General features: G+C 34.3%; 1 pseudogene; it reads left to right on the top strand.

Annotated features, from left to right (window-relative positions):
* The first annotated feature begins 4278 nt into the window (after window positions 1–4278).
* On the top strand, window positions 4279–5247 carry LOC106294286 (annotated as a pseudogene).
* The last annotated feature ends 4658 nt before the right edge of the window (window positions 5248–9905 follow it).

Below are 9905 nucleotides of genomic sequence, written 5' to 3'. Positions count from 1 at the left end.
TTCTCTTGGTTTCATTTTTTAAAGGAACATCTGAAATTGGCACCGTTCAATTCCCTGAAGAGGTATTTACTATGAGAGTCTCTTCTCTTAAGCTTTTCTTAGAACCAATGATTGCTTATAATGTTTTGTTTAATCTTTTCTGTTCATTGTACGATTTCAAGTACTGAAAACACATCTATGACAAGACATGCTTGGGCGCATTTTTAACTGCTCAAGAAAGCCAATTGATAACGGCCTTCCTATTTTGCCTGAGGCATACCTTGATATTTTCTGGTGAGTGTTGATTGTGCTTCATTGTCTGACCTCTGAAACAAAAAAAAAAATTGTTGTTTTAAGTTGTGTCGGTAATACTTATAGGAAGCTCAATAAACCCTAGTGAAAGCACTTACCCTAGAAGAAATGATACAAACGGGTATTTTTACCATTGATGTCATGAACTTATACTCTTCCTTGAAGATGTGCATGAGACCATTCATGAAGGAATCAACCTTGGTGAAGACATCAATGTCTCTATAGTCAGGGATACCAGCTGTGCTAAATCCTCATTTCTAAGGTACTGGTTCTCATTGGATATTAATTGCTCCTGTTTTTTATTTTCTAAAACATGTCGGCCCCTCAGTGTTGCATTGTTGATGCATGCACACCGCAGGATTAGTACCAAGTTATGTGTATACATCTAGGAAGTGGCTATGCGCGGTGACATATGTTGACCGTCAGTGATATGTTGTTTTAGCTTTTTCTTAACTCGCGTCTAATCTGTGGATGAGTTTTACAGTTTAGGTATGCGGTATTATGTGCCTATATGAGGGTAATTGTGGGTATGGAGGGATGAATTTAAGATAATTGGCGTGTAACTTATGTGAACGGAAAACAGGACATTCCTTTTTTTTCAAACTGGCATAGACTAAAATATTTGTATAAATATGTCAATCTTTGTTTTTGGTGAAAGAAGTGTTCATATAAAGGAGTTCTTTTTGTATGATTTATTTTTAACTGTGACTATAGGTTATTGCAATTTAAAAACTTCATTGGCTCAGCTTTAATTGGAATGCTCACTGATATTCATGTATTTTTCTTTTATAATTGTTTCTTGCAAGATCCAACTCAGTCACACTGATATTTTTTTCTTATTTTTTTTTCTATTACTTGAACTTTAAGAAGATGTGGAACGTACTGCATTAGGAAGAGATAAACTTTTTTAAAAAAAAAAATATATCAAAATTATATCACAACAAGAAACTACGAAGTTACAAAACTAAAGGGATAAACTGACACAACATAAGCTAAACACGTATCTAACAAAACATAAGTAAAGACCAGAGAAAAGAAAACACATAAATAGAAAAAAATACAACAATAACAAAAAGTTGAGTATTATTAACCATATAAAAAGCGATTGAAAACATATAAAAGGTAAAACACACATCATGTAAGGAATAAACCTCAAAAATAGAAAGGTATAAATGAAGATAGAGATAGGCTTATACAGTAAAAATTCTACAAATTAATGATGTTGAGATTATGGTATTTTATTAATTTATAGAGTTACTAATTTTGTATAAATTTCATTTTAGATTTTCTGTTTTACAAGATGTATTTTGTATAAATTAAAAAACATTGATTTTACCATGTATGCATTAATTAAATTTCTTTGATGTATATAAAATATGTTTTAAAAGTGGTATAAGTAAAATTTCTCCTTTATAGAATTTAAATGTAGTTTAGATTAAATTTTATTAAATATTATCAAAATATATTGAAGTGTTAAGAAAAGTAAAGATGAATTACATTGTGAATATAAAACAAATAATACAATGTTTTACTATACTTATATAAATATTATGTATATAAATAATTATTTATGGTTTTAATGAACTATATATTTACAAAAAAAATTCAAAACTTTTGTTATTTATTATTTTATCAGTTTATGTCGTATTTTAAATCGATTCAATTTGAGAACAAAAAATATTATAGTGTTTATTAATTTATCGATTATTAATTTATAGATTTTCTACTGTATTTAAATATACAATAGAAAAATATGCAACCGAAAATGAAATTTAATAAATATATTTTATTGTAGGTCCATATTTGTGCGGCAGACTATATAGGATGAGAAACAAATACTTTCATAAAATTATTTGCCACTAAAAAGTGGAAAGAAAATTATGTTGGTAACAAATATTAGTCCTAAAATATATAATGATTAGGAAAAAACATTACTTAACCATATCTAATATAGTTCAATAACTAATTAAAAACAGTGTAGAAAATTAGTTATAGTCTAAACACCAATAATAAGATTTTACTTTAATAAATCCATCAATATTACTCAAAATTTTAAATAAGAATTACCAAAAAATAAAAAATAATATAATATGCAGTCAATGAAAATTAACAACTTGGATGAAAAATCACGTCAGAGTAATTTTCCCATTTGGAATGTTAGTAATGCTACTCATTTTCTATTTAGAGAATTGTATAGCTATTGTATAACTCTCTAAACCTAGAAAAGATGATAATCATTTAATAAAAATTTATAAAAATAATCTCAAACAAAAGAATACACATAATAATAAAAATAAAAAGTAACAAATTTAAAAATATAAATATATTGTATAACTTTAAACCTTGAAATAAAACAAAAATGATGAAAGTTATTTAATAAAAAAATATAAAAATAATCTCAAACAAAAATAAAAATAATAAATTTAAAATATATAAACCGCATCTTGTCTGGTTTTCGAACCCTGGTTCAAGAACATATACGAGGGTTATTCTACCACTAGAGTAAAAACACATTTTGAAAAATTTATGGTCGACATATTACATATTAATCGACAGCCGGAAGCCACTGCGTCTACTGCTTGTGCCCATGACCGGTTTGCAGCAGACCTAAACATAATAAATGTATTTTTAATTAAAATTAGAACTTTTCACTTCCACAATTTTTCAAAGGTCTTTTGATAAATTATTCTATTCACAGATTTACAATGCCCAACATATCAACCAAACGATAGTACAATCAAATAAGAACTTACACAGAGTCTCTACCCAGCTATGCCGGTATGTATCTTTTTTATATAAATAACCATAGTTTGGTATATAATATAATTTAAGTTAACTAATTTAATTTTTACCAATTTCAGGCTATTTCTTTCCTATGGTCCACATCACAGCTTATGTTCTTCAAAAGACTTGATCTCTTTTTTACATTACTTATGATTACTTAAGCTACTCTTTTAGTTTTTAAACAATTGCGTAAACTTGATATTCACCAATTTTTTCATCATTTTGGAAAATACAATGCTCCCATTCCAAACAAAAACATTGAAACTTATAATCGGGAAATTAACTATCAACACACTTTTCCGCGTGTAGCGCGGACAAAAATTCTAGTAGCCTTAGGGTGTGATTGGCTATTGGTGTAGTTGCTCTCCACAGCCACAATTATACCCACAGCTCTAAATCTACACCAATCTTGATTTATATTTTTTTCAAAGCTCACGGTCCTTTTTTTTAGTCCACAACATTTCTTTAAATTTATGTCTTTATAATTGCTCTGCAGAGACAAATTCCTACAGCTCAAATTTAAAGACTTTTAAAAGTTAAAAATCTAGAGCCAAAACCAAAAAAATCACAGCAATATTTCTACAACCAAAAAATGAATTCACATCTCTTACCACTCACACCCTTAATTATAGAATGCTCAAGTTGATGGGGATTACAAATCCTAATTTGGTCAAGGGAAATCTCTTGGCTTTTCTGATCAAATGAATCAGGAACCTAGTTTGTGTGACTTTGTGATGATTACGAAACCCTAAATTTGGTATATGTTTATAAACGTACACTTGTCTTAAATCTTACATCAATAATCTTAAATCTAGCAAAATTGTTTAGTTTAACAAAACACAGATTCTCAAAAAAAGGAAAAATACTCAGCCACATGGGATGACAAAAAGTTTTTTTGACTTTTTAACAACTGGTCTTTAGTTACGTTTTCACAAATAATCAAAAACGGAAAATAATGAAGTAGACAATAAGTTACTTTCCGTTTTTTTGCAGCTGCACTTTAGTTAGTTTCCTGTTCTGTACAAGGAAAAAGGAAACTTCGAGAAGGTCAGTATTTACCAACGGTAAATTATAGAGAACAAAAAAATGGAAAATGTGTAGTGTTTGCTCTATAAATACTTCTCCTACGTATCTACTCTCCTTACAATTCCATCTTGTTTTTTCCATCGTTTTGTTTTCCTTCCCTCTACTCTGTTATTGTTAATGGGTATCTGCAACCAGATGACGGAGACTTCAACCTCAAGCAACCCTGTGTTGCCTCTCAAGAAACGCAAGAGACCTGTCGATGACACAACAGACTCGCTGTTGCCACAAAAAAGGTTGCACTTTTAGGGAATTCAAAATACAAAGGAGTAGTTGAACATCATCGTAACGGTCACTGGGGCGCTCAGATATACATTGACCACAAGAGGATTTGGCTAGGAACTTTCAAATCTTCTGTTGAAGCCGCCATTGCTTAGGATAGCGCATCCATCAAGCTCCGAAACTTTGATGCTAATTGTCACAGGAACTTCCCTTTGAATGCTTCCACGGTTCACGAGCCGAACTTTCAAAAAGGCTACACAACGGAAGCAGTGTTGGAGATGATCAAAGACAGTTCTTACCAACAAAAGTTTAAAGATTATCTCAGTCTCCCTTTTCATAATGTCGCTAGTATCAACTTAGTTGGATCAGAACGAGTCCAAGGAGATCAAGACTCAACCCAGTACTGTTTGACATGCGCAGAGCTATTTCGGAAGGGATTGACTCCAAGCGATGTTGGAAAACTAACCGGCTTGTGATACCTAAGAGGCATGCAGTAAAGTATTTACCTTTCATAAACGAGAGAGAAGAGGGTGAAATAGTAGAGGATGTTGAGGTTGTGTTTTTGACAAAACAATGAGACAGTGGAAGTTCAGGTATTGTTACTGGACAAGTAGTCAGAGCTTTGTCTTCACCAGTGGATGGAAACGTTTCGTCAAGGAGAAGAATCTCAAAGAGAGAGATGTTATCGTCTTTTACAGATGCGATTTAGTAGGTCAAAGCAATAACTTCTTGATGATCCATGTTCAATACAGTTCTGAGGGAGAAGTAAAAACAGAGAACTTCGTTAACCCTAAGCTAAAAGAAGAAGAAACCAAATCAGTGGAGAACAAAGGAGGGTTTATGCTCTTTGGTGTTAAGATCCAATAGATACTTCGATTTTATTTAATGACTTCGTTAGAGTTTGTTTCTAATATAGTTCATAATGTACTTTTTTGAATTGCAACAGTTAATATACTGATTTAGTTGGAAACAAGACTTTTTCAAATCAAATCTTCTTTTATAGTCGCATATAACCAAAAGAAGAAAAAAAAACGGAAGGAGAAATCTCAGAAAATAGCTTAGAAAAAAAAATCTCAGAAATATAAAATTAAAACTTACTAATTATTTTCTTAGCGTCTTGAAAAACTAAAAGTTCATTATTGATTGGTAAATAAAATCTAAACTTTTTTTTTTTCAAATTTGTTTGGTAAGATGATATTAAATGATATATGAAGAATGTTTCCATATGATATTAGTTCTTGTCCGGACGAACTAACTATCGGGTATTGCTTTTTCGGGTTGAAAAGCCTAGAGTGATATCTGATAGGAGTGTTGGTGTTCTTTGGTTGTTGGTTTAAGGAGATCGGAAGGATTCTGAGAACCTCGGATCGACCATCGAGGAACATCGACCGTGTCATTTCCGGTCATCTACGATCGGGGGTGTCACAAAGGTGGTACCAGAGCATGGTTATACGATGCTGGATTGGGACTTGTTTCCAATGTTTTCGAGTCAAAATGAGTCGCAAGGATAACTAGGATATGCTGGCTGGTTTCTTTATTTTAGGATAGATAGTCATGGATAGTTACCTAACCGTGATCTTTCATAGCAGAAGCACCGAGACAAGCTTGAACGGGTGGACTGTACTTACCGATGTTACTATCATCAGGCTCGAGTTTTCTACCCTCATGGTCGGGTTCACTACCTTCCTATTAGGAGTCAGTAACGTCATGCGCATTCTTTTGAGTTCTAGTGGGGATACCTATTCTTTAGAGAGATATATGGGACATAGTTGACACATCGAATACATCTCCGGACTCGTGTATTATCCAAGTTAAGCTTATGCTGAGACGTAGAAGCACCAGTGCCATACAAGCATGATTTCTTCGGCATTTGTTTCAAGCTTAGCGTTGGAGGAAGAGATGGTTTGACTGTATTACCAGATGATGGAAGCACCAGAAGCATTCTGTTTGCAACGACATATCATGAAGCTTATGATGCAAAGTAGAAGAAGTTGGACCACAAGATACTGAAGAAGAGCTAAACCGTTTGAGATATACTTTGCTTGAGGCAGATTTAGGATGCAACACTGATAGCAAAATATTGATGTGGCCGTTGTTCAGAGAATTACAAGAAGGATTTGGCAGCAAGCTATTTGAAGATGAGTGCGATGAGTTGTTGGTCGAGAGTCAAGAATTACTTCAGAGAGTTGAGATCAAGTTGGGCAGATTTCAAGAGTTCAAGAAGTAGTATTTTCTACACAAGCATCGAGATACGTGGTCGAGTGAATTTGATTCTGTTTGGAGATAGCCAAAGAGAATACGGAAAATCTTTGGGAACTTAGCCAAGAATTTTGGAGTAGATAAAAGACCATGGAGTTTCAAAGCTTTGAGGAGATGTTAGAGTATGACGTGCAGTATGACGTGAAAATTAAAGAAGCTATTATTGCTGAAGAAGTTAACCAAGTCATGCAGACCGTCTATTTTCCAACCGGTGCAGATCAAAGGTCAGTTTCAAGCAGTGAGTTAAGTAAGTCGCTAGGGATGATTTTTGGTGTACATTTCATCGGATCAAGATCGAGGACCTTGAGCCGTTATGGTTGTGATTAGCAAGGATAGAATGGTCGGGATTGTCAAAGTGTGGGAAATCCTGGAACGTTTGCATCATTCACGCTTTGGTGGTTCTTGTGAAGAGTTAGGATTTTAGGTTATCCTTCCTCATGAAGTTACCCGATCTACGTTACCTATACCTAAGATAACACTTTTTGAACTTGTTCGCTTTTCCTTACCGTTAGTCCACATCCAAGTGTTAGGCTATTTGGGTAGAGCCTACACTTTATAGTTGACTGGACCGTCAAAACTCTCTGAAAGGTCCAATCACAGGTTTGCTTCTTATCCCATTGTGTGTTGTGTGCATTTTTAATATTTTATCAATGATTGAAAAAAAAAAAAATATATATATATATATATATATATATATTGATCGTTTAAAAAGTAAAAGATGAAAAGGAGCAGAGTAGAATACAGTCTGATAACCAGCTTAAATGAAGATGTGGTGAAGGCATTGAAAGGATGGTTGACATCTAAAAGTAACCTGTTCAGTATTCTGTTAAACCTGGATTCGCTGCAATAGCCTAGGGATCTCACCAAGTGGTTCTTGCCGAGTTCTAGTAGTAGTTAGAAAATTATGATGAGGGTCTCGGATAGATCAGAAGTGTAAAGAATACAGTAAGTGAAATCATTCTTGGAATGGGTGAGTGTGTGTATTTGAGAGTAGCACCCCCGATCCGAATCATGTTGGTGTGATTGATCGTGCATGTTCTTGTTTGATTGTTGCACGGTTAATCAAGTTAACATTGACCAGACTGGAGATGTTACTTTCACGTATGGCACATCACCTAACGTTCCAAATTTCATGTTGCTGTTATGGGAGAAAGCAAGATAGAAAATGTTGAGATGTGATAGTCTACAGAGACAAGATTGTTAGAAAAAGTATGCAGACCGCAGTTCACAAGAGTTGTGCAGAGTAAAGATTTTGGTTATCTTGAAAGTGGCTGCCCAGAAAAGAAAGGATCGGTTGGGGAAATCAAGGAATCGACCATGAGTCGACCAGTTTGGAGTTGGTTCGACCAGAATTAAAAATAAAAATCGACCGGTGAATTATTCTTCATGGGATTGTCTCGTGGCCAAAATACCTACTCTTAATAGTTCTGACCAAGTGTTAATTATTATAGTCGAGTTTTATCTAAGCTGGACGAGAACCAATGGACGGGAAACATTTTATCGAAAACTAGTCTTGAATACTTTCAGCTGCTTGCGAGTCATGTGCATGTCATGTGCTGCCTGGCTGCTTGCTTCCTTCCTGACCTGAACATGTGACTTGCACCTTCATGCTTGCTTGCTACATTAAATTCATGTGATTTGCACACCTGCTTGAGGTTTCTTCATGGAAAGGAAATGACATTACTTCATGGGAAGGAAAGTGTGATTCAGCTCACCACAAGTGTCATATTGATCTGAAACTTTTGTCCTTTATTGCTGACTCTTCTCCTGCTGTTTCCCCTGTCATTTATTACCTTGTCCTCTTCCTGGTCTAGCTCATTCATCTCAGAAACAAGAAAGAAAAATTCAGAGAGAAAGAGAGAAAGAAAGAGAGAAAAATCTGTATGGAAAATCAATGAAACAAATCAGAAAAAAATCAGAGAAGAGAAGTGAGCTTGCACGACCCTTTCTCAAACTCTTATGAATTTTATCAGTTTGTTCTGGTATGGCTAAGAGCTGAAGGTTTGGCGTCCAAGAATTTAGAATGCCCAAGTTCTTCAGCCGTAGATTTTATCGGTAATATCGAGATCAGTTTTGCTTGAGCTTCAGTTCTTGTTAGGTAACCATAACGAGCTGTTTTGTTTCTGATCTTGAACCTATCATGGATATCTTGTTCTGATCAGGTTAGACGTGTGTTCAGCTTGAAGCTTATAGCAACAAAGTTCATTTAAGCCTTGAGAAAACCGGTGAGCTTTAGCTTCTAATTCAGAACAGTTTTGTTTGGAATCAGTGGACTGATTTGTTAAGCTTCTTGTCCTGGATCAGTTGTCTACACCTTTGTCTGGTTCAGTTTTATTTATTTTTGGATTACATCAGTCTCATGGAATCATTAGCTAAACTGATATGAGCTAATTGGATTTAATCCAAACTGAAGTAATTTTTTCCTCAACCAAACTGTTAGGAGCTGATCATAATCGAACCTAACTGATCTTAGCTGAGTCTAACCATTCTGATTTCTTCTTGAACTGGACTGGTGAACCTTATATCCACCTGTTATGCTTTTGGTTCAGTTGGTCGAAGAGATTGAAATTACCAGCCGGATCATGCCTTATCCTCATTCTGTTTTGGGAGTTATCAGCAAGTGATGAGCGTTTAGCTTGAGCTCGAGTCTAGTTTTCCATAGCCAATCTCATGGATTCAAAGGTGAGTCTAGATAGATGGTTGATGAGTAGTGAATGAATATTTCTTGATTGAACGTACAGATGTAGATGATTGATAGGCTTTGTTTCTTGATCAATATTGAATTGGTGAGGTGTTTACTTAGTGTAAACACAATAAATATTTATGAATGATCATAGAGGTTTAGTCCAAACCTTAGTACTTGTTCTCAAGTACTAATACATATGTATAGTATTAAATATATAAGTATAAATCATGTGAAGTCTTATTGTATACTCACTCTCCCGAAAGTTCCCGCATTACCGTGAATTGTTCTTGCGATACGGAACAAGATCACGAAGACACGATGATGGGGTTGCACCCTGGAGGCCGTGTAACTGCATGCAGCGTTAGATGTTCGATCTTGGAATATCTAATGGAGATGATGGTTATATTTATTTCGCCGCTAGGCTCGATTAGCCTTGGTGGTTTTCCGGGTTTAGTCTATATATATACTATAAGTATGAGTGAAGGGCGGGTGTCGTGGAGATGATGTTTAAGATAAGATTCACATCGATGGAATGATAGGCCTTATATATGTATTTTTATTAGTTATGGAATATATTTCC

This window comes from Brassica oleracea, chromosome C5 (assembly GCF_000695525.1).
Source record: "Brassica oleracea var. oleracea cultivar TO1000 chromosome C5, BOL, whole genome shotgun sequence".
NCBI classification, from domain to species: domain Eukaryota; kingdom Viridiplantae; phylum Streptophyta; class Magnoliopsida; order Brassicales; family Brassicaceae; genus Brassica; species Brassica oleracea.
Note: the sequence above shows the minus strand (reverse complement) of the source record. Positions and strands in the feature narration are given on the sequence as shown.